The following is an 8498-nucleotide window of genomic DNA, read 5'->3' as shown; positions in this document are numbered from 1 at the left end:
GAGTGTCAGATCCTGGGTCTCTTTGGAGGAAGAGCTGTTGGCATTTGCAGGCAGAGTTTTTGAAATTTGAGATTTGATTATTATAAAATTGACCATTGCAAAGTGTGCAATTTAGTGGTTTGTGCTGTACTCACAGGGCTCTGTAGCCGTCACCGCGATCACTCCCCTGTCCTGCCTGGTCCCCACCGCTTGTCTAGTTGGTCTCTGGATTTGCCCCTCGGGACGTGGCTTATGCTGGGATCACACAGCCCGGGCCTGTGTCCGCTCCCTCGCTTGGCTGACAGACGGAGCTTGAGCGGCCCTTTCGGTGGTGCAGCCATTGCTGGAGTCAGGCAGCCCACTGGTAAGAGGGCTTTCTCTCATGCCCTTTTCTGGGATGCAGGCTACAGACCAGAACTCTTTCCCCTGCTTCCCCGGACCAAGCACCACTGGTGTGTTGTGTTGTTTTATTTTGTAATCTTTATTGTTGGAAGTATAAATATGTCCCTTTTTATTCCCCATTGAACCCCTCCAGCCGCCGCCCCCCCTCCGCCCCCCGCCCCAGGCCTTCACCACCCCATTGTCTGTGTCCATGGGTGATGCCTATAGCCTACTAGTTCTTTGGTTGATCATCTCCCACCCACCACCCTCCCCCGCCTTCCCTCTGAGACCCCGCACTCTGTCCCCTGCTTCCGTGTCTCTGGATCCACTCTGTTCGTCAGTTTAGTTGGTTGATTAGATTCCACCTCTGAATGAGATCATGTGGCACTACTGTTACTTTGAAGTTGCGAATGAAACACAATTCCCAAATGGCCTGGGTGTCCATCCCTGGTGTGAAAACCTTCCTGACGCCCCTGATTTTCTGGGGACGCTCTCCCACTGCTGTAGCGCTTGTGTGGGGAATCAGGAGCCCTGGACCCAGCTCTGCTGTGCGCGGGGTGGGAACACATGGGAGTGCTGGACTTCCATTCCCCAGGGGCCCAGGCCTCCCCTGCCTCCTCTCCCCCTGGACCGCGGTTTTCATGCTTCCCCGTGACACAGTCTGACACTCAGAGTTTGGCATTGCACTTGGCTGGTGGTTTCAGCCTGATTGTCCTGCTGCAGCAGGGGCTTGCTGGCTGCCTCCCCCAGGTGTGTTTCTCGCAGATGGCTCACTGCACAGTGGGAGGGGCTGAGGGAAGGCTGTGTGTATGTTGAAGGTGACGTTAAAATGACTGCTTTGCCTGAAATGGTTGCAGTCAGGACTGCTCCGGCCCTGTTCATCCAGCACTCACCCTGTGGCACTCACCCTGTGCATCCAGGTCCTGCTGCCATTTCCACCTCAATTTCCATGCTTGTGGAATGTGTGGAATGAGTCAGTTTGATGTATCATTTCGTCAACCTAATTAGTTTCATGGGGGAACAAAGTCGTTACAGTGTTTTGAACTTCAGGTTTATTTATTGGACAAAATTAGGGAGGGAAGAGGTCTTTTGAGCAGGGACCATAGAATGTACAAGAGCTGAGCTTGATGCACGACCAAAACAGGGATTATTACTTCCCGGGGCCAGTCCCTGGAGCTTTGGGAATGTTGACCCAGGATGGAGGTTGGAAAGTGGCTGAGGCCAAGTTGGAAGGGGCCTTGTTCCCGGCGGCGGAAGGTCTCACCACGTCCTGTCTTTGGCGGTCAGTTTGCTTCACCGGCTCAAGTTCTGGCACATGGACCAGGGCACGCAGGTCCTAATGGAACAGGGCGGGCCTTGCGAGCCGTGCGGTATTGCTTATTGCTAACTATATTTTCTTGGTTTACCACACATGTGAGGAGAGAGACAGTTCTTATGAAAACTCAGATTTGTGTCTGTCACTTCTAAGAAGATGGAGAGATGCCCATGGCCCGGCCCGCTGTCCATCCGGCTGGGGACAGGGCGAAGCTGGGCTTTCCCTCCTCTCGGGCCTCTGCTGACTGCTGAGTTGTGCCCGTGGGCACCCTGCACGTCATTAACGGCACGTGCTGCTGCTCTGAGCGCTGTCACGAGAAGTGCAGGGGGCGTTGTGTGCGCCATAAACACTTTAATTTTGCAACCTGCGGGGACACTCCTTCCTCGCCTACGGCCGACTCAGCCATTCAGCAGGGCGGTCTCTTCCTGAATGCAGGTGAGCTCAGTGTGTCCTCCAGGCTGCGCTCTGGCAGCCAGCCAGCGGGTCACGGTCAGCCATCCAGGACACCTGGCTACCACCTCACGTTTGCTGAGCCTCTTCCATCCCAGCTGCGAAAGCCGGGCTCAGCGAGTGGAGGGACTTACCACGCGTCACCCACTAACTACCTTTCGGGCTTGGAGGTGGAGGTGCCGCAGGATGAGGTTCTGCTTCGATTCTGACTTTGCTGAATCCCCAGGTCATGGATTTCTATTCTGACCGTCGTTTAATTGTGAGATCCACTCAGTTCAGTGTTTGTCAGCCTTGTTCTCGTCACCAGCCCCTAAGGAATCGTTTCAGATCGTGTAGGAGACTGCCAGTTGAGGGCCACGCCCCATACAGCCTGGAGGCTGGGCGTGTGAACTCAGTTCATTTAAGGCCAGGGGCAGATTTTCACTTTGGAAATCAAAGAGTAATGGAGGAGTTCGTTTGCTTTCTAAAATGCTTAAATTCATCAGTGTTCTTTTACTTTCTTGATGGCTGCCTTAAACTAGGAAAACCTAGTGTTAGGAACCCTAATCATCCCGTGTACGCCGGATGCTCAACGCCACTCTGAGCGTGGGAATCCTAGTCAGGGTGTTCAGGGCTCATTTCCTGTACGCAGGTGCAAAAGCAAGGACGCGGCAGTGCGGCTGCTCTCCTGTAGCCCAGAAGACAGGTCACTGTTCGCAGGAGGCCTCTTTTGTCTGAGTTAGCCTACGGTGTGTTACTGACTGGCTGGTGTGCGGCTGCTTTCTATGGCTCCTATGTTGGCGGCTGCTTTGTGGGAGGACGTATTACTAACCAGCTGAGGCGAGGCTGTTTTGCTAGGATGGCTCCTGTGTTTGCTCCTGTGTTAGCAAGAACTGCTTTGTCTAATGGCTCCTTAGTAGCAATGGCTACTTGGGCTGCAATTAAGACTCTTATACGCCTACAATTTCTTATGTCTTCTCTGTCCGATACCCAGTGTCCAAGGAGGTCCAGCCCCTGGCAGAGGGACTCAGACCCAACTGCTAGCAAAGGGGAGTAGGACGAAGGAGTGAGTGCTCCCCCAATAGTGCAGCCAGCAGGGCCAAGGAGATACTTACTCTGACACTAAGCTATTGTAAGGGAGACCGAATTGGTGGTTTAAAGGAGAGAGCACTTTAATTCTCACAGTGCTTTCTTCTTTCTTTTTAAAACAGGTATAATTTACATGTGGCAAAACGTACCCTTTTTAGTGTACAGCTCTGTGCAGTTTGACAAATGCATGAGCCATTAACGATGCCTGCAGTTGAGAACTGGAACAGTCCTGTCACCACGGGCATCCCCATGCCCAGGCCCCGTCCCGTGCCTTTTGGCTGTCACCTGCTGCTTGGGGCCTGGAAACTACTGCTCCCTTTTGTTCCTGTGGTTTTGTCTCTTCCAAAGCATCATGGGAATGACTTACCCAGCGTAGCCTTGAACCCGGCACATGAGATCCACCCTGTGTGTGTGAACGGTGTGCCCTCTCACTGCCAAGCAGGACGGTGGGTGGGAACGGTGCGCCTCTCACTGCCAAGGAGGACGGTGTGTGTGAGCGGTGTGCCCTCTCACCGCCCAGCAGGACGGTGGGTGGGAACGGTGCGCCTCTCACTGCCAAGGAGGACGGTGTGTGTGAGCGGTGTGCCCTCTCACCGCCCAGCAGGACGGTGGGTGGGAACGGTGCGCCTCTCACTGCCAAGGAGGACGGTGTGTGTGAGCGGTGTGCCCTCTCACCGCCCAGCAGGACGGTGGGTGGGAACGGTGCGCCTCTCACTGCCAAGGAGGACGGTGTGTGTGAGCGGTGTGCCCTCTCACCGCCCAGCAGGACGGTGGGTGGGAACGGTGCGCCTCTCACTGCCAAGGAGGACGGTGTGTGTGAGCGGTGTGCCCTCTCACCGCCCAGCAGGACGGTGGGTGGGAACGGTGCGCCTCTCACTGCCAAGGAGGACGGTGTGTGTGAGCGGTGTGCCCTCTCACCGCCCAGCAGGACGGTGGGTGGGAACGGTGCGCCTCTCACTGCCAAGGAGGACGGTGTGTGTGAGCGGTGTGCCCTCTCACCGCCCAGCAGGACGGTGGGTGGGAACGGTGCGCCTCTCACTGCCAAGGAGGACGGTGTGTGTGAGCGGTGTGCCCTCTCACCGCCCAGCAGGACGGTGGGTGGGAACGGTGCGCCTCTCACTGCCAAGGAGGACGGTGTGTGTGAGCGGTGTGCCCTCTCACCGCCCAGCAGGACGGTGGGTGGGAACGGTGCGCCTCTCACTGCCAAGGAGGACGGTGTGTGTGAGCGGTGTGCCCTCTCACCGCCCAGCAGGACGGTGGGTGGGAACGGTGCGCCTCTCACTGCCAAGGAGGACGGTGTGTGTGAGCGGTGTGCCCTCTCACCGCCCAGCAGGACGGTGGGTGGGAACGGTGCGCCTCTCACTGCCAAGGAGGACGGTGTGTGTGAGCGGTGTGCCCTCTCACCGCCCAGCAGGACGGTGGGTGGGAACGGTGCGCCTCTCACTGCCAAGGAGGACGGTGTGTGTGAGCGGTGTGCCCTCTCACCGCCCAGCAGGACGGTGGGTGGGAACGGTGCGCCTCTCACTGCCAAGGAGGACGGTGTGTGTGAGCGGTGTGCCCTCTCACCGCCCAGCAGGACGGTGGGTGGGAACGGTGCGCCTCTCACTGCCAAGGAGGACGGTGTGTGTGAGCGGTGTGCCCTCTCACCGCCCAGCAGGACGGTGGGTGGGAACGGTGCGCCTCTCACTGCCAAGGAGGACGGTGTGTGTGAGCGGTGTGCCCTCTCACCGCCCAGCAGGACGGTGGGTGGGAACGGTGCGCCTCTCACTGCCAAGGAGGACGGTGTGTGTGAGCGGTGTGCCCTCTCACCGCCCAGCAGGACGGTGGGTGGGAACGGTGCGCCTCTCACTGCCAAGGAGGACGGTGTGTGTGAGCGGTGTGCCCTCTCACCGCCCAGCAGGACGGTGGGTGGGAACGGTGCGCCTCTCACTGCCAAGGAGGACGGTGTGTGTGAGCGGTGTGCCCTCTCACCGCCCAGCAGGACGGTGGGTGGGAACGGTGCGCCTCTCACTGCCAAGGAGGACGGTGTGTGTGAGCGGTGTGCCCTCTCACCGCCCAGCAGGACGGTGGGTGGGAACGGTGCGCCTCTCACTGCCAAGGAGGACGGTGTGTGTGAGCGGTGTGCCCTCTCACCGCCCAGCAGGACGGTGGGTGGGAACGGTGCGCCTCTCACTGCCAAGGAGGACGGTGTGTGTGAGCGGTGTGCCCTCTCACCGCCCAGCAGGACGGTGGGTGGGAACGGTGCGCCTCTCACTGCCAAGGAGGACGGTGTGTGTGAGCGGTGTGCCCTCTCACCGCCCAGCAGGACGGTGGGTGGGAACGGTGCGCCTCTCACTGCCAAGGAGGACGGTGTGTGTGAGCGGTGTGCCCTCTCACCGCCCAGCAGGACGGTGGGTGGGAACGGTGCGCCTCTCACTGCCAAGGAGGACGGTGTGTGTGAGCGGTGTGCCCTCTCACCGCCCAGCAGGACGGTGGGTGGGAACGGTGCGCCTCTCACTGCCAAGGAGGACGGTGTGTGTGAGCGGTGTGCCCTCTCACCGCCCAGCAGGACGGTGGGTGGGAACGGTGCGCCTCTCACTGCCAAGGAGGACGGTGTGTGTGAGCGGTGTGCCCTCTCACCGCCCAGCAGGACGGTGGGTGGGAACGGTGCGCCTCTCACTGCCAAGGAGGACGGTGTGTGTGAGCGGTGTGCCCTCTCACCGCCCAGCAGGACGGTGGGTGGGAACGGTGCGCCTCTCACTGCCAAGGAGGACGGTGTGTGTGAGCGGTGTGCCCTCTCACCGCCCAGCAGGACGGTGGGTGGGAACGGTGCGCCTCTCACTGCCAAGGAGGACGGTGTGTGTGAGCGGTGTGCCCTCTCACCGCCCAGCAGGACGGTGGGTGGGAACGGTGCGCCTCTCACTGCCAAGGAGGACGGTGTGTGTGAGCGGTGTGCCCTCTCACCGCCCAGCAGGACGGTGGGTGGGAACGGTGCGCCTCTCACTGCCAAGGAGGACGGTGTGTGTGAGCGGTGTGCCCTCTCACCGCCCAGCAGGACGGTGGGTGGGAACGGTGCGCCTCTCACTGCCAAGGAGGACGGTGTGTGTGAGCGGTGTGCCCTCTCACCGCCCAGCAGGACGGTGGGTGGGAACGGTGCGCCTCTCACTGCCAAGGAGGACGGTGTGTGTGAGCGGTGTGCCCTCTCACCGCCCAGCAGGACGGTGGGTGGGAACGGTGCGCCTCTCACTGCCAAGGAGGACGGTGTGTGTGAGCGGTGTGCCCTCTCACCGCCCAGCAGGACGGTGGGTGGGAACGGTGCGCCTCTCACTGCCAAGGAGGACGGTGTGTGTGAGCGGTGTGCCCTCTCACCGCCCAGCAGGACGGTGGGTGGGAACGGTGCGCCTCTCACTGCCAAGGAGGACGGTGTGTGTGAGCGGTGTGCCCTCTCACCGCCCAGCAGGACGGTGGGTGGGAACGGTGCGCCTCTCACTGCCAAGGAGGACGGTGTGTGTGAGCGGTGTGCCCTCTCACCGCCCAGCAGGACGGTGGGTGGGAACGGTGCGCCTCTCACTGCCAAGGAGGACGGTGTGTGTGAGCGGTGTGCCCTCTCACCGCCCAGCAGGACGGTGGGTGGGAACGGTGCGCCTCTCACTGCCAAGGAGGACGGTGTGTGTGAGCGGTGTGCCCTCTCACCGCCCAGCAGGACGGTGGGTGGGAACGGTGCGCCTCTCACTGCCAAGGAGGACGGTGTGTGTGAGCGGTGTGCCCTCTCACCGCCCAGCAGGACGGTGGGTGGGAACGGTGCGCCTCTCACTGCCAAGGAGGACGGTGTGTGTGAGCGGTGTGCCCTCTCACCGCCCAGCAGGACGGTGGGTGGGAACGGTGCGCCTCTCACTGCCAAGGAGGACGGTGTGTGTGAGCGGTGTGCCCTCTCACCGCCCAGCAGGACGGTGGGTGGGAACGGTGCGCCTCTCACTGCCAAGGAGGACGGTGTGTGTGAGCGGTGTGCCCTCTCACCGCCCAGCAGGACGGTGGGTGGGAACGGTGCGCCTCTCACTGCCAAGGAGGACGGTGTGTGTGAGCGGTGTGCCCTCTCACCGCCCAGCAGGACGGTGGGTGGGAACGGTGCGCCTCTCACTGCCAAGGAGGACGGTGTGTGTGAGCGGTGTGCCCTCTCACCGCCCAGCAGGACGGTGGGTGGGAACGGTGCGCCTCTCACTGCCAAGGAGGACGGTGTGTGTGAGCGGTGTGCCCTCTCACCGCCCAGCAGGACGGTGGGTGGGAACGGTGCGCCTCTCACTGCCAAGGAGGACGGTGTGTGTGAGCGGTGTGCCCTCTCACCGCCCAGCAGGACGGTGGGTGGGAACGGTGCGCCTCTCACTGCCAAGGAGGACGGTGTGTGTGAGCGGTGTGCCCTCTCACCGCCCAGCAGGACGGTGGGTGGGAACCGTGTGCCCTCTCACTGCCAAGCAGGACGGTGTTCCGCCGTCTGGCCAGAGAGTTTGTTTTTCTATCCGCCAGGTGAAGGACATTTGGGTTGCTTCTATCATAGAGCTTTTTTTTTTTTGTTTTTAAAAATATATTTTTGTGGATTTTATAGAGAGTAAGGAAGAGAGAGAGAGAGAAACATCAGTGATGAGAGAATCATCGATCAGCTGCCTCCTGCAGGCCCCACACTGGGGATCGAGCCTGCAACCCAGGCATGTGCCCTGACCGGGAATCGAACTGATGACCTCCTGGTTCATAGGTTGATGCCCAACCTCTGAGCCACGCTGGCCGGGCCTGTCATAGAGCTTTTGAAGTGGGTGGTTTGTGAGGACGGGGGTTGGGGGGCCCTCAGCTTCACGTGCTCACTTAGGGCCCAGGCTCTTTTCCTCCCGTTGCTCTGCAGCCTCTTGAAGCTTTATCTGTGTAAGCAGCAGCTGGGAGGAGCCAAAAGGGGAGAGGCTCAGGGCCAGACAGCGCCCCGCATACCACCTCCTTCCCTGCTTCATCCGGGGGAACCGGGTCCGGGGTCTGTCCCTAGCCGCAGGGATTCACGCGTCCACGCAGGGGAAAATGGTGTCCTCTCGGATGACTAGCCTCTGCACTGTAGCTTATTGGTGTCAGTCCCGTTCTGGCACGAGATGGGTGGGTGGGGGGTGGGAGGGGAACGGGACACGCGACACGCGCTCTCCAGTCCCTGCGCCCTGGGCCCGGCTTCTCATTCAGGCCCGGCTCTTCTCGCCTGGAACCCTGTCTGCCCTTGGTGGTCCCTGACTTCCCCTCTGGAGGGTCTGCCCGCCTGCTTCCCTGCCACAGCGCCGCCTTCGGAGGCCATGCCTGC

At 60.7% G+C, this 8498-nt stretch overlaps 1 protein-coding gene across 1 annotated transcript in view; it reads left to right on the top strand.

Annotated features, from left to right (window-relative positions):
- The window catches only part of HTT (huntingtin), a 100908-nt gene that overhangs the window by 7090 nt on the left and 85320 nt on the right, over positions 1-8498 (top strand). The window lies entirely within an intron of this gene.

The sequence above is a fragment of the Myotis brandtii genome, unplaced genomic scaffold, assembly GCF_000412655.1.
Source record: "Myotis brandtii unplaced genomic scaffold, ASM41265v1 scaffold986, whole genome shotgun sequence".
In the NCBI taxonomy this organism is placed as follows: domain Eukaryota; kingdom Metazoa; phylum Chordata; class Mammalia; order Chiroptera; family Vespertilionidae; genus Myotis; species Myotis brandtii.
The sequence above is the reverse complement of the archived record's forward strand: the minus strand, read 5'-3'. Positions and strand labels throughout refer to the sequence as shown.